The sequence below is a fragment of the Aotus nancymaae genome, unplaced genomic scaffold (genome assembly GCF_030222135.1).
Source record: "Aotus nancymaae isolate 86718 unplaced genomic scaffold, 86718_ANA_hifiasm-v0.15.2.pri h1tg000029l, whole genome shotgun sequence".
In the NCBI taxonomy this organism is placed as follows: domain Eukaryota; kingdom Metazoa; phylum Chordata; class Mammalia; order Primates; family Aotidae; genus Aotus; species Aotus nancymaae.
In genome coordinates, this window is record NW_026988442.1 from 90,796,325 (window position 1) to 90,817,592 (window position 21,268).

Sequence of the window (21,268 nt, forward strand, 5' to 3'; positions counted from 1 at the left end):
TCTATTACTTCACATCACGTGAGTAGTTTTATTTAAAAAATAATCTTATGATATGGACAAGGAAATGTATTTTTGTAGGAATATGTTAACATAAGTAAATTCTTAATTATTCAAGTATGGAAAGACAATCTTGACTTTAATCATTAACATTACACTGAAATACTTCTGGTTTTATTATTTTTAGGAATATTATTAATGTCAAGTGTTAAAAAATTCAGTTAGAAAATGCTTCACAAATATGGCTTCAAGGAATAAATATATTTTCTTGGATTAGCGCTCAATCATACACAAATCATTGTCCTTTCGTTGTTTTTTTACTTTGCTTTCCTAGGGAGGACAAATATCCCCTGTGCCATCTTCTTCACCTTATCTATTTGCTTAGTAAGGATTTTGTATATTAAAAGCTGAAATAAAGCTCTGCCTGCCCCAAGAGTTGATGTCTTTTCATCCTTAGAAGCAAAGCATTTGTCTGTGTTGTACCCAGTGAAAAAGGATCTCATGAAACAGTGTCTAAACATATACCTCAAAATGAATACAGTTACTTGAATACAGGAACAAGAAATAATGACTTCTAATTATATGAAGCAATTTTCCAAGGACTTCAAAGACAAACTGCAATATTACTGAATTTATCCTGAATTTTACTGCACATTCCATATGCAAGCAGAGGTCTTGTAGACTTTCTCTGACAGACCTCTGTTCATACCTCTGAAGGACAACTTCAAAAGTTGTGCTGTGGTTCTTTTTGTTTGCACGTCTCTCTGATCACCATGGAATGAACAGCTGAAAAATAAATACACCAGAGTGCCTCTAAGTAAATATTTGTTGAGTTAACATTTAAATGAATAAATAATACTTTTAATTGAAACTTGCAACCAAAGGTCTCCCTGTGAGTCCCCAAAATTATAACAAAAAATGCTGGCCCAGAAACATACAGTGATAGAATTTTGTGTATTTTATGCTATCAATTATTTTCTTGAATACTTAAGTTAGAAATAAATGCTTACTTTTCCAAATCATAAAATTTGTATTTATAGATGATATTTTATTATATTTACACCTTATTAATAAGCGTATTAAGAATACCAAAAGAAGAAAAATTAAGAATATAAAATAAATTACCTGAGGATCTATATGCAAGCTCTCTCAAACACACTTGCCAGTACACTAGGGAAACAGGCTGCTGATACGGTTTGGCTGTGTCCTCAACCAAATCTCACCTCGAATTGTGGTTGAAGTCTGATGTGCAAGGGCAGGAAGCATCCATCACTGAAGAAAGATGAAGAACGGGAGAGTCAGTGAGTCAAGTCCTTCCACTTTCTTCTGCCTGCTTTTATCCTAGCCATGCTGACAGCTGATTAGATGGTGTCCACCCAGACTGAGGGTGGGTCTGCCTTTCCCTATCCACTGACTCAGATGTTCATCTTTTTTTGTGAGCACCTTCACTGATGCAACTAGGAGCAATACTTTGCATTCTTCAATCCAATCAAGTTGACACTCAGTATTAACCATCGCAGCTGGCATTGTGCTTCACTCATAGTAGACATTTAACATATACATCAGCTAAGTCTGAATCCATATGTTCTGAAGCTATTTTCAACTCTTTCTTTCTCTCTCTCTCTATATATATACGTGTATATATACCTGTGTATATATACATGTATATATGCACACATATATGTGTGCATATATACATATATGTATACACATATATGTGTATATATCATATATATGTGTGTGTATACATATATATGTGTGTATATATACATACATATACATGTGTATATATACATATATATGTATATGCATATGTATACATGTATATATGTATATATGTATATATGTACATATATATGGGTGTATATACATGTATATGTATATACGTGTATATATGTATATACACGTATATACATATATGTATACATATGTATATATATGTATGGTTCTCAATTTACAATAGGGTTACATTCTGGTGAACTCACTGTATGTTGAAAATTTCATTAGTCAAAAATGTATTTAATACACCTAACTTACCAAACACCATAGCTTAGCCTATTCTACCATAAACATGCTCAGAATGTTTACATTAGCCTACAGTTGAGCAAAATAATCTAACACAAGTCCTATTTTATAACAAAGTGTTTAATATCTCATGTAATTTATTGAATACCGTAGTGAAGGTAAAAACAAAAATTGGTTATATCGGTACTCAAAGTATGGTTTCTGCTAAGTTTTTATCACTTTCAAACCGTTGTAAAGTTGAAAAATTCCAAGTCAAACCGTCATAAGTCATTGAAACATTTTAAGTTGGAGACAATGGGTGTGTGTGTGTGTATGTGTGTGTGCATGCAAATATATACATACACACACATATATATACATATTCAGAGAGAGACACATATACCATATTCAGTATATACAGAAATGTATAGAAATATCTGTGGATACACACACACCCCTATACATTTCTGTATACACACACACAGAGCTACATATGCATGCATTATCAAATGAATTTTTTAATTGAAATAGGCCATGAGGGATAAACAGACATTGGAGAAATAGCAAAAAAGAAAGAGAAATTCTAAAACCCAAAACCTTAAGATTTGTGCAAAACCACTGAATTTCCAATTTCAACAAGACTTACTGGAAGGCAATCGTCCTACATTAAATTTCTAGAAATGCTTAATATTTTAAATATCTAAGGATCCCTTGAGCTTCAACAGGAACATGAAATCAGACTTGAATTTATTACTGCCAATTACATTGAAAGAATATAAATGGAAATGAATCCTGTTTTTCATGACCCATATGCCAAAGCCAGAGGAACAGCCTCATGGAAAAAGACACTCTGACCCCAAAACCCCCTTTACGGTGCTTCACAAAATAGGGAGGGACAGGCAAGCCACAGGGCCTTGCTGAGTTGCTATGACTCAACAGTACTGCCCCCACCAGCCCAGGTCACTCCAGTTCAATTTCACACTTACTGCATGACTGATAGTATTCTACAAGGCTTAGTGTAATGATGCAAAGAGAATAAAGTACAGTCCTTGAGCTACTCAAAATTACAGAGACAATATGGTCTTATGTTTAATATGCATGTTTTAGAGTTGCACTGCTTGGATTTAAATCTTTCCTAAACTCTAATCAGCTCTGAGTCATTGCCCAGGTTATTTAAACCTCAGGTACTCTGCATAAATATAGAAATGATGATACTACATGCCTGTGTGTGCATTGTGTGTGTCTGTTTAGGATCTAATACATGAAAAGTATTGCAACCTTACAGAGTTATGCCACAACCATGCAAAATTTTAAATATTTGACTAATTTTATCTAGAAAAGTACAAATTACTCATGGTTAAACTCAAAATAAGTTATCAGTAAATTGTAGTAATTATTAACAAACTACATAGAGAGGTTGGTTTTATATACCAAATAACTAGAATGAGTATTTTTCATAATCAACAATAAGAACCTGAGAACACTGTAATTGCTCAACCGGTTCTTCCTGCCCACTGTACACACACAGAACGAATTCACTGTGACTATGGTATTGCAATAAAGGAAGAGTTTAATTAACAGGAGGCTGGCCACATTGAAGATACAGTTGTTACTGAAATCAGCCTCCCTGAAGGCTTGGAAGTTAGAGTTATTTAAAGATAGTTTGGTGGCCAGGGGACTACTAGGGAATGGGTGTTGCTGATCAGTTGGGGATGCAGTCATAGGGTTGTGGAAAATGATCCCTGCATGCCAAGTCTGCCTCTGAACAGGGGGACCACAGGATCAGTTGAGTCACAAGTCATGAGTTCAGGAGGGGTCAGTCAGTTGTCACAATGTGAAAATCTGAAATACATCTCAAAAGGCCAGCTTTTGGCGCTACAATACTGATATCATCTAGAGAAGCCATTGAGAAAATCATAAGTCTTGTGACACCTGATCACATGACTCCTGAGCAAAAAGGAATAATAAAAATTATGCATACATTTTAGCAGAACTCAGGCCCTTCCCATGATCCTAATCTCATGGGCTTTTACTAGTCTTACAAAAATTGTTTTGTGTTCCTAAGCAAGGAGGGGTTTAGTTTTAGGGAGAGGCTATTATCATCCTTGCTTTCAAGTTAAACTATAAACTAAATTCCTCCTATGATTAGTTAAGCCTACACCCAGGAATGAGCAAAGACAATTAGCCTATGAGGCTAGAAGCAAGATGGAGTCAACAATGCCAGACTTCTCTCACTGTCATAATCTTTGCAAAGGCAGTTTCAAGACAACGATATTAAAAATTCTAAGTATTCACCAAGATGAGCTACCTGCTGGCATATATCAAATAATAAGTAAATATTCAGCTAGAGCAGTGCTTCTAAGCTTAAATGTACATATGGATCACCTGGGTAGGTCTAATGACCCAGTAGGTGTGGATGGGGCTTGGTCCATGCTGCCCATAGCGGACATTACTGAACACCAGGATCCAGAGAAACAGTTAAGGAACAGGGGGCAAATAATTACAGCACAGTTGAGGACAGATGGGCACAAACTGAGGGCACCCAGATGTACCTAGGCAAAATGGAAGATTAGACAGGAAAAGGAACAAGAAGATCAGCAAGGGGTGTCCAAGAGAGCTACCATTTTATTAGTGCTGGGCAGTAAAGGGAGAGGCTAACTGGGTCTTGTCTGGCCTAAATGGAGGCTGATTCACTAGGTGGGACTGGGACAAACTCTGGAGTCATAAATAGATCCAAGTTTTGTACAATCTGAAGTTTGTTTTAATGGGAGTGGTTCTTTTAAAGTAAAAATACAAACATTAAATATCAAATTAGAATGAGAAAACTAAAAATCCTCAAAGTATACGAATTGCAAAAGTAGTACAACATCATAATTATTATAGTATCAAGAAAAATAACATAATTTGAGGGAATTAAACCACATGAATTCTCAGTATTTTTTTTCTTATGGTTCCAATACCCCAGGACATGAGAAGTGTCATGGAGAGAAAGTTGAAGTACACAAATAACAGCAGGTTTAATCCTCTGTGGGCAATATATGGTACTTTTGCAAATTTTACTGGTCATGTGAACAGAGCTAAGTAAAGTTTGTGTAGAAAAAAAACCTGGAAGCTTACACTTCATGGCCTGCAGGGTTTATTTGCCTCTGCCTGGACTTCCATGTTTTGTAATTAATAATAGTTTAAGTACCAAGGCTTAAGAAAAAGTTCATTTTTTCCACTGTAAGAGGTTATTGCCATCACAATACCACCACTCACTTGCACTTTAATGTAGTTTATTTAATGAAGGAGAAAAAAGTGGATTTTGAAGCATCATGCCTCATTTGAGCTTCAACCTGAGTGGGTCATGTGAGCTGGCTAAGAACATGAGCATACATCCTCATGTGAGTTGTCCACTGAGGCAGAATGCTATTTTCCTGTAACTTAGGGGGCTAAGACACTGAGTTTGGAAAAAAACAGCCTTAAGTATTATGAGGAGATACCTTTACAATAGGACCTTTATTATACAAAGGATATCAATTTTTAAAGACCTGTCTTATATTTCAGTCCTTCACATGTGTCACTTTTTCAAGCTTTCAAAGACAACCCTCCCAAGGACAGCTCTAGTCGAACCTGAGGTTGCTAGGAGATGTAGCCAACAGTCAGGAGAGTCTGGGTGTCTTTCTTTTCCCTCCTCGCTTCTGTTAACATTTCCCTGGGGAGCAAAGAGCTGATGCTGTCAGACTTTTTGGCATTACCTGTCTTACTACTGATGAGGAGGACAGAAAGGTCACACAGTCTGCTTAGAAGACCAACAAAATAGTGTCTGGGCATGAATATCATGTCAGGTCTTGCTTTGTTCTTATCTCTTGTTATGGTTTTCCTTTCCCCTCAAAGCAGGGGTTATTTAAATCCACTTCTGGAATCTCTACCTTACTTGTGCAATGTGTTTTGAAATTCTTTAATAGATATTTAGTGAGAGCCTATTTTATGCCAGGCCCTCATAGCCGCTGAGTCTTCTGCAGTCTGGTAGGAGATCCAGGTAAAGAGCAGGTTATTACAATGCAGTCTGACAAGAGCAATGTTTGAGTTACCTATAGGGTGTGATGTTAGCACAATAAAATAAAATACCAGTCCATAGTCAAATAGCTCAGGGAAAACTTCCCAGAAGAGGTCATAGAGATTTATGGCAAGTGTCATTAAAGTATGGGAAACAAATATGAAAATGATATAAAGTGTAGGTGGATAGGTAGTTAGTAACAAGAATGTGTAAGGTTAATTCCACAGCAAAGACCATCAGTAATAGACTGGATAAAGGAAATGTGGCACATATACATCATGGAATACTATGCAGCCATAAAAAGAATGAGTTCATGTCCTTTGCAGGAACATAGATAAAGATGGAAGTCATCATTCTCAGCAAACTAATACAGGAACAGAAAATCAAACACCACATATTCTCACTCATAAGTGGGAGTTGAACAATGAGAACACATGGACACAGGGAGGGGAACATCACACACCGGGGCCTGTTTGGGGGCTTGAGGGAAAGGGGAGGGAGAGCAATGGGACAAATATCTAATGTATATGAGGTTTAAAACCTAGACGACAGATTGATAGGTGCAGCAAACCACTGTGGCACATGCATACCTACACAGCAAACCTGCACATTCTGCACATGCATTCCAGAACTTAAAGTTAGAAAAGAAAAGAGAAAAGAAAAGAATTCAATGGTAATGGGAATTTATTGAAAGGATTTGGATAGAAGAATCCAGTGATTTGTTTCATAAACTTCTGAATCCAATCCAGTTAGAATTGTGTCGCATTGAAAGATAATTCAAAGACTTTGTTTACTGTTTGTAAGCATGATTTTCATGAGGAATGGATATAAATTTGGGGGGTATAACAAACAGAACAGGTATCAGATTAGATGTGGAAGGTGGAAAACATTGAAAAATCTAAAACGAAAAGAAGTAGAGACATGGTTTAAGTAACCAGTAGAATAATGGTAATACTTACTGATATCTAGGATGGTGGATGACAAGAAAGAATTCAGCATTTTATATATTAAGGCCTGAGATGGCTATAGGTCGTCTAGTGAAGAAGATGCAATTGATTCTTGTTATTTGTTGTAATATGTCCATCAAGTTGTCCTGAACACTGAATTAGTGAATACTGAACTCTGGCTCCTAGGAGAAATACAAGGTTAGGTTCCTAGTAGCCCCTGGCCACAATTTCACCAACTGGTCAATATAGAACTTGGTTTTATTTGTGTTTATGGTTAAAGATTTGTTTAAAGCACATCACAGCTTTCTTGCACGTAGGAATGCTAGAGAACACTTAAACACGACCTCTGGGGGCCAGTGTAAACAGCAAAATCACAAACAAGCATGAAAATGGGAAAGCATGGCACTAAATAGACAACCAAAATGACACTTGTTCACAGTGTGAAAGATGAAACAAGAGGCCAAAACATTGCCTTGTTCGATCTCAGCAGGGAGCATGTACATTGGGTGAAAATCAAAATTTTCACTGCTTTGTGTATGTCTGGAAATGACCACAAAATGTTCACAGCATTAGAATAAATTATAAAGTGTAAAAAAAATAATAAAAATTATAATGGGTATACAAATTCACAAATACAGAATACATGTATAATGAGATTTAACTGTATTCAAGTATACAGCTCAGAAACATCTAGGAAGAAGATATATCTTTGGGAATCATCAACAAAATGATACTATTTCTTGTTGAGAAATGCTGAGTGTATAAATGCTGAGAAATGCTGAGTGTATGATAAAATACATTGTTTGCTAGGAAGAACGATGGCAAGGAAAACCTCATCCCCCTGCCCCCACGTAGAAAACTATTTGGGGCATTCTAAAGTGACAGGACAGCATATATATATCATACACTGGTTAAAACAGTTCTTTAAGCACAGGATATCTGACCCTGCCCCCATGGCTCCCTCGTGGAGAATCCTGTTTTGTTTGCCTGTGATCCATGGTAAGTGGGCACCAGCTGCCTACCTGGTATATTTTTTGTCTTATGAGAAAATACCGAACATCTGTTTGCTAATATTAATCACCTGTTCACAGAGAATAAATGTGTGGGTCAGAGTCTGCTTGAGGCCTTTCAGCCTAGAATGCTGTCAGCCTCCTAAGGCTCTCAGCTAGGAAGGCTGTCGGCCCCGTGGATAGTCCCACTTTGTTGTTCTATCTGGGTGTCTTCTTCTCAATTCCTTCAGTGCTGCCTGGGTGGGGGGTCTCTACAGCTGCGCCGGTTCTCAGTAATTTCTAATGCTGAGAATGGAGGAGATCACTTAGAAAACCTAGAAAGGGTAAGGCCAAGCCCAGTACCAGAATCGGAGGGGTTCCAGCATTTAGTCCATGGAAAGCCATCATTTCACGTTAAGTCGAGAAAATGAAAGTAGACCCAACAAAGAGCCCTGAGAAAGAGGGGGAAGGAAAGAATGTGGTGCCCAGGTAGCTGAGAGCAGAGATTGTTGTAAAATGGACAGGTGATTCCTGTCTCAAGTGCTGATAATAAGGTTGTAAACTGAAGCAAGAATTCTCTCCTTTGGATTTGGTATCATAAATACATCCAGTGCCATGACAAGAGCAGTTCAGTGGAGGGTGGGTGGATGCCCACATTGGTGTGAGTTGAAACACTGAATAGGGGATGAGAGAATTGAAGCTGTAAGTATCAGTAGCAACTTCAGTGAATTTTGAAACAAAGAAGAGCAGGAAAAGGTGAATGTGGAGAGTGATGAGGGCAATGGGAGATGTATATGTATATATAGGGGGAGAGAGAAAGAGAGGCTCTAGGAGTGTAGACCATCATTTTTCTAAAAGAACACCAAAAAATCTTTTGGATCAAGGAAAATTAAGTTTATTAGACTAACTGCCATAAGAGAGAATGTTACCTTAACAAACCTAGTAGTTCTTCAGCCTAGAATAGTCAGGGGACAATATTTATGGGACTTTGGGATCTAGGCTGGTTGATTGAAAGAAGTTCTTGTAAAGTAGAGTCATTTGAGATTGGACACAGTTTACAATATAAAAGTCTTAGATGGATTTAGTGAGACCACTGGTGACTTGAAGATTACAGGGGCGCTGTAAGAAGAAACGAGGTGGGGTGTGATCTTAACCACCTGAAACTGACACAGAAGGAAGAATGGGATACCTTGATTCTACATATTCTAGTAGCTCGAATAAGCTGACAAGTAGATTCTTCCCCCAGATCCTGCAGAAAGCTCAGCCCTACCAAGACTTTGATTCTGGCCTTGCAAAACACTGAAGCAGAGAACCTACTTGGGTTATGTGCAGACTCTTGAGCCATGGAAACCAAGAAATAATAAATTTGTGTCATTTGAAGCCACCAAATTTGTGGTAATTTGTTATGAAGAAGCAGAAAAATAATACAACTCATTTACTTAGTCCAGTATAACCTTGATCTCAAAACCTGATAAAGACATTATAAAAAAGAAAAAAGAACATCTTTCATAACCAAACAAAATGCTATCAAAGCAATTTCAGCATATACTAAAATTATCACACTTTATCACTATTAAGTTGGGCTTATTTCAAGAATGTAAACTGGCATGTCATTCATTTGATGAGCAATCAATCAATTCAACACATTAAGATAACACTGAAGAAAACTCAGATGGCAATTCTGAAAGACTCCTGTCATCATAGCTTCTGTTCAACTATTTATTGATGGTACTAACTAGGCATATAAGCCAACAAAATTAAGCAATGGCATAGGGACAGAAACAAAACAAATGAAACTTGCTTCATTTACAGATGATTTAATTGCATAGATAGATGATTGAAAATAAATATATACTTGGGCAATTATAATTAATAAGTTAATACATTTAGCAAAGTTGTTGAACATGAGAATCTACATGTAAAACTGAATTTTATCTTCATGTATGAATAAAATAATAGAAAATATAATGTAAATAAGATAGCATTTAGAATAGCATCTAAGATTGTTGAACACCAAAGAACAGAACTTAAGGAGATCATCAGAGATTACAAAACAGTAAAAAACATTATTGAGATGATTTTAAAAGGTATAAATATATGAAATATTATACTCAGTTCATAGATTTGAAAATTCAACATTGCAATAATGTCAAGCCTCAAATTGATCTATTATGTATGTAGTATGCAGTAGGATATGTATATGTAATAGAGAAAGTAGAATGATAGATATATAACAGAATATATTATTATACGAGAGATCTGCATGTTATCTTGCTATATGGAATTGTATATTATTATTATAGTACTATAAACCACAGTTTGACTTTATTCAATCAGTCCTATAACTTTACATCTCCAAGATGATTTGTTGGTCTACAATTACTTTTTCAACCTTAATAAACTATTTTCAAAGAAATTGTTGTTGTGAAGTTAGAATAAAATGAAAAGCACCTAAAACCCTGTAAATTATGCAATACATTGATTTTGATTCCACAGTATGTACTTTCTGCAAATCATTAGTTTGTGAGGAAGTCGAGTTCATTTTGGTAAGTACACACTAGTGCGCTCTCTTTTTCACTCTCTCTTATGTGTGCATGCGTGCACACACACACACACACAATTTAAGTGGTCAAGGTATATCAAGGCTTTCCATTCATGCATTTTAATGTGGTTTTACTCCCTGAAGAAGAAACCATCAAGGTGGATTAGATTATAGCAGAGCATGTCACAGAAGGAGCCGTTAAAGATTAAATATGTACCTTACTCATGTAAAAGAAAATTTGAGTGGATATTGACTCTCATGGCAAATCCAAATTAGAGAAATACCACTTTTAAGATCTTGAATTATATTTTAATATTTAGAGTCAAGGAGCAGAGAAAGTAAAAAGGTCAACAAATAAGTTGCTTATTAAAAAGCAACCTAAGAAATGTAATAAGTATGTCAAATTTGCTCTCAGTGACCTGCTTCTCCCAAAGGTGGAGTAGGCAGAAGATTGGAAGGGATGCTCCTGAACACAGCAAAACTATTTTAAAGTGAAAACAAAGATTTAAAAGGAACTATTGAGTATGTGGCATTATTATGGCAATCGAATTAAGTGTCATTTTATTGTTTTCTGGAAAACAAATTGAGAGTCAATATAATATTAGAAAGCAAAAATGTCCATGCTTAATATATGAGTATAAAATAGCAATATTTGAATTTTATTGTTTTTCTATGGGAAGATTTTATATCCAATTGTACTAGAAAGTGAAGCAAATAATCTGGAAACTGGGTTGAAATATAAGAGTTTATTTTAGCCTGTGGACTCATTTGAACATAACATATTATTTGAGAGCATGTTTAAATTCACTTCTACTGGAGAAAAACCTGTGCAAACACCTGAGTAAAGTACATGACAAACTCTGAAAGAAAATGCTTGTAAAATCATGAACAATGGCGTTCATAATTTTTACTTTATTTCTGCATTCTATCAGTGGCAATATCTCTTAACACCTTATGTGTGTACTAAGATTGGTTTGAGAAGAAAGAAAAAGAAAGAAACAAAGAAAGAAAGAAAGAAAAGAAAGAAAGAGAAGGAAGGAAGGAAGAAAGAAGAAAGAAAAGAAAGGAAGGAGAAAGAAACAAAGAGAAAGAAAGAATCAATCATGGAGAGGCAAGAAGAGAAAATAAAACTACACCAAGGTCACCATCAAGTGTGAAAATCAAGTATGACCTGGTTGAGAAAGCACATGTTCACACATACACACACACGTGGCAGAGAAGTGGCATTTCTAGAGATAATGGTCAAAAAGAAGGTGGTATAATTTGTTACGTATTGGGTAGTAGTTTCACAGTCTCTTGTTATTTAACATAGCATTTACCACATAGGAAAACTTTGATTTTGGTGTTTTGATAATATTTCTACTTTTATTTATATGTAGCCTACTTATATTTCTTAATTGTAACTGTTTTCCTGTTCTAATATTCTATTCAGTGATTCTCTTGAATTTCTAGTAGACAACTCTAACATCTAGAAGCATAAGAGTTATAACTTTTAAAATTCAATATATAGTTTAGATAAATGTATGTATATTTTACTTCTTTTAATGTGCTGGCTATGACCTCCAAAAAGTTGTTGAATCTTTGATCATAAAAGTGATAGTAGACATCATTATCCACTTCCTTGCATAAAAAGAATGTTTCTAATATTTTTATCACCAAACATGTTTTCTTCATATAGACACTTTTTAACAGATTAGGAAAGGTTATTTTTATTCATTATTTGGTATGAGTATTTATTTTTGCCTCTTAGGAATTGTGTATTATAGTTATGCTCAGTTGATTTAACTTTACCAGTTTTGTTTTATTGAAATGATAATATTTTTCTATAATTTCTTAATACACTGGTTTCTATTAATGTATTCTCTAATGTTAAATATCCTTGAGATTCTGGAAAAATTAGAGATAGTTGTCTGAAAACCTCTTTTAATATGCATTGCTTTCAACTCACCAAGGCTTTATTAAGAAATTTTACTTCTGTTCACAGTGACATTTGCCCAGATGTTTGTTTCTTTTTCTATTTTGTATTTTCTTTTCCACAAGGAATCAGTACGATGTTAGCCTTATAAAATGATTTAGTTGGTTATGCATCTGTTTCCAGACTTTGAAATAGGGTATGTAACATGAATATTATCTTTATCTTGACACCAAAGTAGATCAAGACAAATAAAACTTTTGGGATTCCAGATAAACCAACAAAGCAAAACAAACACTAAGACTTGTTCGGCAGCCTGCTGTGCACATACATGCTTCTCTGTCTTTAAAATAGAAGTCCACAATTTTAATGAGAGTTTATCACACTGGTCAGATTTTTCAGATTCTACAAAAAATTGTGAGCCGTTCTAGTTTGTTTCTTATAAAATCAATTATTGCCACGAAATTTTTCGATAATTTAAGAAACAATATATAAAAAGATCCCTCCATTTTATTTGTATCTTTTTCAACCTTCTCTGAATTTGTAAAATGTACAATTACATTGTATTTACTAAGTCAAATATTTTCTTTGCTTTTGCCTTTTTCTTTAAAATAAATGTATTTCTACCCTTTTAAAGGTTGTCAATTATTTAAGGATGCATCTTTTTTAAAGTTCAGTTCACTTTTAAAAAAAGTTTTTATTAATTCTTATTGAAAATGTTTCAGGCTGTAAGCTTTCCCTACTTAGATTTTGGTTCTACCTAGAAGCATTTGTGTTTAACATTTCCCATTGTTATTTATTTCTAAATGGTTCTTTTTTTCTTTTTTTTTTTTGAGACAGAGTCTCACTCCATCACCAGGTGCCAGGCTGGAGTGCAGTGGCGCGACCTCGGCTCACAGCAACCTCTGCCTCCTGGGTTCAAGCAATTCTCCTGCCTCAGCCTCCCAAGTAGCTGGGACTACAGGCGCGTGCCACCATGCCCAGTTAATTTTTTTATATTTTTAGTAGAGACGGGATTTCACCATGTTGGCTAGGATGGTCTCGATCTCTTGACCTCATGATCCGCCCGCCTCGGCCTCCCAAAGTGCTGGGATTACAGGTGTGAGCCACCCTGCCCAGCCTCTAAATGGTTCTTAATGCCAGTTCACATTTCTTTCTTTCTTTTTTTTTTTTTTTCTAGTTGAGACAGGATCTTGCTCTGTCACCCAGGCTGAAGTGCAGTGTTGCTAACATGGCTCACTGCAGTGTCAAATTACTAGTACAGGTGAGCCTCCTGCCTTAGCCTTTTTAGGAGCTGGGTTACAGGTGTGTGCCACCATGTGCAGGATTTTATTTTATTTTTGTAGAGACCAGAGGTCACCATGTTGCCAAGGCTGGTCTCTAACTGTTGGGCTCAAGGAATCCTCCTGCCTCTGCCTACCAAAGGGTGGGGATTTACAGGTGTGAGCCATCAGGCCTGGCCAACATTTCTACTTTAAGCCAAGAGTTTAAGGATATTACGTAATTTTAAGATGTATAGTTTTTCAGTTTTTGCTCTTCATCTATAATTTTAGTGCATTTTGTTCAGTGATTGTGAGTTTGAGTTCTATTTTTTGATATTTGGTGATATTTGTGGAAGTTACCTGTGTATGTGTTTTGTGGATGTTTAATGTATGTTTCAAATGATGTGTAGTTCCTATTCATATAGTACAATTATTTACATGAGATTAACCTTTTAATTATGTTGGTCAAATCCTTTCTACCCATTTTTCCCATAACTTCTCTCACAGTCCATGTTATTTCTTATCTAATAACATTTAAAAGTTTTTTTATTTATATAAATTTAAGGGGTGCAAGTATAATTTATATTTAAGTAAACATATTAAGGAATTTTCTATAATTCACCCCCAGCAACAGTCCCATTATTCTAAGACTCCATTGTCTACCATTGTGCACATTGTATACTCCACTTCCACGTGTATTATCTCCCACTTAAAAGTAAGAACATGGTATTTATCTTTCTGTTTCTGAGTAGTTTCCTCAAGATCTATCCGCTTTGCTGCAAATGACATGATTTCATTCCTTTTGGTGTCTCAGTGGTATTCCATTGTGTTTATATACCATTTTCCTTATCCAATCTTAAGTTGGTGAACACTTAAGTTAGTTTCATGATTTTGCTATTGTCAATAGTGCTGTGATGGGCACACAAGTTCAGGTATCTTTTTGACGTAATTATTTATTTTCCCTTGAGTAGATACCAAGTACTGGGGTTACTGGATTGATCAGTAGTTCTATTTTTAGTTCTTTGGGAAATCTCCATACCATTTTTCATATAGGCTGTGCTAACTTAAATTCCCATCAACAGTGTATAAACATTCCCTTTTCTCTGCGTCTTCATCAACATATATTACTTTTTGTCCTTTTTATAGTTGCCATTCTGAATGCTATAAAATATCTCATTGTGGTTTTAATTTGCATTTCTCTGATTATTATTAGTGATATTGAGCATTTTTATATGCTCTTTGGCCAATTGTCTGTCTTTTTTGGGGAAAAAAAATATCTACTTACGACTTTTGCCCACTACTTTTTGGAATTATTGCTGCTACCATTTGTTGTTGTTGTTGAGCTATTTGAGTTCCTTAAAAATTCTGAATGTTAATCTCCTGTTTGATGCATAGTTTGCAAATACTTTCTTCTATTTGGCTGGTTGTCTATTCACTCTGTTGTGCTGTGCAGAAGATTTTAAGTTTCATTTGTCTATTTTTGTTTTGTTTCCTGCGCTTTTGAAATTTTAGTCCTGAATTATTTGCCTAGAACAATATCCAGAAAAGTTTTTTGTAGGCTTTCTATAATATTTTTATATTTTTAGGCCTTACATTTAATTATTTCATTCATCTTGGGTTGATTTTTGTATATAATAAGAGATTATGGTACAATTGTATCCTTCTGTATATGTCAGTCCAATTTTCCTAGCATTGTTTATTGAAAAGAATGTTTTTCCCTAGTGCATATTTTCTAGCATCATTTATTGAAAAGAATGTCTTGTCCTTTCCTATCATCATTTATTGAAAAGAGTGTCTTTTCCCTAGTGAATATTCTTGTTAATATTTTCAGAGATAAGTTTGCAGTAAATTTGCAGCTTTATTTCCAGGTTCTCTAATCTATTCCATTGATTTATGTGTCTGCTTTTTAATTTCTTCTTCTTCTTCTTCTTTTTTTTTTTTTAGCAGTATCATGCTGTTTTGGCTACTCCAGCCTTACAGTATAAATTGAAGTCAGGTAATGTGATGCCTCCAGTTTTGCTTAGCATTGCTTTTGCTATCGGGACTTTTTTTTTTTTTTTTGGTCCCATATATATTTTAGGATTTTTTTTCTAATTCCGTGAAAAATGATGTTGATATTTTGATAGCAATTGCATTGAATCTATAGATTGCTTTTAGAAATATAGTAATTTTTACAATATTAATTATTCTAAGCAATGAGCATAGGATGTTTTTCTATTTGTTTGTGCCAAGTACATTTTCTTGCATCAGTGTTTTGTAGTTTTCCTTGTAGAGATCTTTCACCTCCTTAGTTTATTAGATTCCTGGGTATTTTTTATGGCTATTGTAAATAGGACTGCCATTTTGATTTGGTTCTCAGATTGGTTATTGGTGTATAGAAATGCTTCTTATTTTGCTATGTTGACTCTTCTATTCTAAAACATAACTGAATTCATTTATTAAATCTAAGATATTTGAGGTGGAACTTTTAGGGTTTCTAAGTATATAATCATATCACCAGCATACAGGGATAATTTTACTTCTGATTTCCCAACTTAGATGCCTTTTTATTTTTTCCTCTTACTTAATTGCTCTAGTCAGGACTTCTATTACTATGTTGAGTAGAAGTGGTGAAAGTGAGCATCCTTGTCTTGTTCTAGTTCTTAGAAAGAATGCTTTCATCTCTTCCCCATTCGGTATGATGCTTACTGTGTGTTTGTCACATATGACCTGTATTGTTTTGAGGTATGGTCCTTCAATGCCTAGTTTGTTGAGGAGTTTTATTATAAAGGGATGCTAAATTCTATCAAATGATTCTCTTCATGTATTGAGATTATCATACGGTTTCTGTCCTACATTCTGCTTGAGTGAGGTATTACATTTATTGATTTCATTTGTTCAACTATTTTTGCATCTCTATTGTAAAATCCACTTGTTTATGGTGCATTATTATCTTTTTGATATGCCAATACACAAATATTTGGTTTGATAGTATTTTGTTGATGATATTTCTATGTTCATTGGTTAATGTTAAGTTATTCGGACTATATGAAAAAACGCAAATACTATGAATCAACTGTTTGTTTCAGCCCACAAACAATTTCTACATTTATTTAAAGGTAGCAGGTTATCATTAAATAACATCTATTCTCTCTTCCTGTCTGATCCCAGATAGTCAACCAAAAAGTAACATTTTTTGGCATTTTTGGCCAATGCTCATGGGAAAGATTGGTGGATAGTGGCTCCCGGACATTTTCTCCAAAGTGGATTTAGTGTTTAATAACGTAGTACAATGATATAAGATTTCATTACAAACTGCAGTGTTTCCGAAACAGGACGATGTTTCTGAAACAAGAGGAAACTTTCTGGAGGACCGGTCAGGAGCGTAGTCTCATAATTGAAGTTGAGCAAAACCAAACCAAATCGAAACAAAACAAAAAAGCGGTGTGTTTCTTGCCTTTAAACAATAATTTATAAGCATTTCTGAAATCTAATTTTTTAAAAACTGGATGGATATATAATTCACTAGAATATATAATTGTCATACAGAACTTAACTCCAAGAAATTGTTAAACTTTGTTTTTCTTTTTACTTCCTTGCTTTTTCTTTAAAAAAGGAAGGAGAGTTTACCTTGGGGTTTATAAGTTATATAAGGACAATAATTTTTTTCTTCACCATTTTATCTATAGGGATAAACCAGTTAGCACACATTTTTTTTTAAGTTTTATGAATTAATGGATGAATGAACAAACGGGTGTGTTAAACACCTGCCAAGAGGTAATGAAACAGATTGACTCCTAAATGCCTCTAGGTATGATGGGATTGTCATATTCACAATCAGAACTAACCTCATATATGGTTAAACATGTTTGTTCACCAGCCAGGAATAAAATGCTCTTAGGTACTATATACTTTCAAGAGTCAACCTGTGAATAACTATTTTTCATGTTCCTTCCTGATCTCACTTTGATGCTAACCTAAGTCTGCTTCCATGTGGTTACTTTGTGAGATATATTCCTGTCCAATCAATTGACTGATCTCATTCTGTTTCTCATCACTTTCCTTGTCTTGCTTTCCTTTTGGCTGAGAAACTTCTCTGTTTCTTAACACATTATCATTTCAACACCTATTGTTCTACAAGTTTTTGTCACTGAATACATGCTTAGCAGTAGCAGCATGTTGCTGAAATTTTGGGATCCAATATAAAATGATTTGTGATAGCTGATAGGTGCTAAATAGCACAGTTTCCCCCAGAGCTAGAAATTTTAGCTATTCTTTATATTTCATGAAGAAAGAGTTGCAATATCAAATACCTAGAATAGTCTTGAAGAGTTGGATAGTTAACATGGTAGATTTGAGGGGAAAAATTACAAACAATCTAGATATTTAAAGAGTTGACTGTTTTCTGAGTCTGGCATTCAATTTGTTCTCTTAGAAATCAGAAGTTTTTGAACTCAGAAATTGTGGAGGTTGCATAAACATTGAAAGTTTAGCAACATAAAACACATCAAAAGGGAATAGAAGTTGGGTTTATCCTTGGCAAAGGCAAGCTCTTCTACCCTGTGACAGTCTGTCTCCTAGGGTTTTGTGTTATATTGTAACCTGAAAATATATCACCATTAGTTATTACCTTAATGACAATAACTATGGTTTATTGGCTGCACAAATTTAATTACAAGAATACTGAAAGATAGGCATTAGTTATTAAGTCTATCTTTACTTATGAGGAAAGAGATACACAATTCAGGTTAGTGGAGTGGCCTCAGGCTACACACTTCCTAATTAGTGGAGACTATGTGGCTTTCTTATTATAATTATCTTTCAGAAAGAATGGTTTCTTAACTCTTGCATTTGAGTGTAAAATCGAAAGCTTCACCTACATTTTGAAACTGTTAGTCTTAATGATTCCTAAGGTGGAATATTCTGTGTTTCCTTAAACACACAAGAGCCTTTTGTCCCAAATCTCTCTGCATGTACATGTGATAAATGAATTGCTATGGCTAGCTGCGGATTACAGGACAAGTCTTTTTCCAAATTAAAACTAATCCTCCCAACCTCCAAACACTCAATTTCTACACTAAAGAATCCAAACCAAACTTTAATGCAATCGTTGCTTCACTGCATTCTGGGAAATTTTTGAATTGAAGAAAGTCTCAAAGAGTCAAGCACTGTCATGGATTAGAGTAATTTTTAACCTACCATTCACCACAAAGCTTACAAATTATACATATGTCCACTCAAGACGCTCAAGAGCCACAGCGACAGGGTGTGGTGGCTCACACTTGTAATCCCAGCATTGAGGCAGGTGGATCATGAGGTCAGGAGATGGAGACCATCCTGGCTAACATGGTGAAACCCCATCTCTATTAAAAACACACACACACAAAAATTAGCCAGGCATGGTGGCATGCACCTGTAGTCCCAGCTACTTGGGAGGCTGAGGGAGGAGAATCGCTTGAACCCAGGAGATGGAGGTGCAGTGAGCCAAGATTGTGCCACTGGACTCCAGTCTGGGTGACAGACTGAGATTCCATCTCAAAAAAAAAAAAGCAAGCAACAGCATCTGGTGGATGTATAAGCAAGACATATATTCAATTTGAAATTTTCTAAGAAGCCAGGTGTGATGGCACATGCCTGTAATTCCACAATGTGTGTGTGTATACTATGTATATATAAAATAAAATTTTCTGATAGCTACATTGGAAAAGGTAAATGAAGCTATCGAAACCAATATTAATGATGTATTTTATTTAACACAAGATGTCAAAAAATATTTCAGGATGAATTCAATGTAACTTGCTAATGAGATATTTTCGTTTTTTCTGCATAGAGTCTTCACACTATAGTATGTCATTTACACTCACGTCGATTTGAAATAGCCACACTCCAGGTATTTCGTAGCCACACATAGTGACTTCCATATTGTGCAACACAGCTCTAGAAGGTAGATATTGCTCCTCCTCAGGAGGACTCACAGGGATTATCTAGTAAAGATGATTCCTTTTTCTGAATATTTTTCTGCAGTTTATTGTGAACCCAACTTACAGTCTTACTGCACACGACTCTCGTATGTGACTCACACAGTGTCAATACGTGGGCTCCACTCTGCTCCAGAAGGCAGGGTTTGGAGGTCAAGGCAATGAAGACAGGCTTTACCTCTGTAGATAAAATAGATGGCTCGTAGGACAATTATTTAAATATCATGACACTAAAGGATTATTTTTGAGTCTTGACATCCTAAAAGTATGTTGCAAAAATGACCTTCTTTTGGGTAATAACCTAAATGAAAATGTCACCTGAAGGTTGTGGTGACATGCTCTTCTCTTATAAAATTTGATCCAAAAACTCTATATATCAACAAACTAACACCTGATATTCTTTACTAATTCTGATAAATATACAGAGTGATTATAATTGATTTTATTAAGTAGGAAATAACTTAAAAGTATTTTAAGAATTTCTTAATTTTATAAATTTAGTCTTTCTTGTAACAAAGGTAGGCTTATTAAATTTTGACTGAAGTTACTAAAAGCCATACTTGCAAAAGGATTTGCTTATATTTATTTAAAAACCTTATATTAAAAAAGCTGTATTACTTTTTAATACATTGGAAAGTTGATGCTCACACATGTGCACTTTAAAAAGTGGTTTATAATATATGAACATCTGCTCTGCTCTACTCAGATCAACAGGGAAAGTGTGATAGGATATTAAGTGTTGCCCACATCATTACTGTTACCATGAATAAGATAAATATTTGAATACAATGGCATAGTTCATCATAAAATCATATTGAGGTATTTGGGGAATTCATAATGTTTCCTGTAATCACAGCAGGAAGGAAAGGCTTGAAGTGTGCAAAGAAAATGGACTTGAGGAACAGGGAGCTTTTCCATTGCTATGATAGTCAGTAAAAGCCTATTACCTCAGAACCTGAAAGTTTGAAAATTAAGGTTTTCAGGCATGGTACAATTGATTTAGGGTTAGTAAAAAGTTGGGAATAATATATTTACTTGTGAGGTATGAAACTATTGCTCATGAGTAAGGAGAACATGGAACAATCAAAGCAAGGCTCAAAGAAAAAAAGGAACCAAAACAAAAAGAAACATGTTTCTGTAAAGGCTGTTATAGTTTTGAATTCAGGAAATAGTGTTGACTGGCAAAGGGTCAGGGAATGGTAGACACAAGGGATTAGTATAAGCCCTGGCTATTTCCCACTGTGTGCTCTTAGCTGTCGTTAGAATCCCTGGGCTCCTGCTTCCTCACCTTTACAGAAAACGGTGGAAGGGATGATCATTAATTTTCCTGCCGGCTCTCAGAGTCCAAGATTCTAATTTTACATGCTAAATAATAGATGTGTTTAGGACATATTGCTACATAATTGAGATAATTGGACATTTATTCCTGTTTAATAAATGAGGGCTTAGGTAGTATTTCCCCTATAAGTTTTTTTCCAGCTTTTCCAATTTTTCTTTTACGTCACAATTAGAGAAATCAGCTGACAGTGGAAGTTAGTGTCAGATTTATGATATTGCCCATCTCACCACTCTAATTTTCTACATACTTGTTCAACGATGGCAAAGACGATATTTTATGT

The 21,268-nt window shown here is 35.0% G+C and overlaps 1 long non-coding RNA gene across 1 annotated transcript; it reads right to left on the reverse strand.

Annotated features, from left to right (window-relative positions):
• Nucleotides 1-710: 710 nt before the first annotated feature.
• On the reverse strand, nucleotides 711-19,831 carry LOC105723997 (uncharacterized). Its single transcript, XR_001108942.2, has 3 exons — nucleotides 19,752-19,831; nucleotides 1,123-1,269; nucleotides 711-783 (listed from the first exon to the last, which is right to left on the reverse strand). It is a non-coding gene; the product is annotated as an uncharacterized LOC105723997 (long non-coding RNA).
• Nucleotides 19,832-21,268: the final 1,437 nt, after the last annotated feature.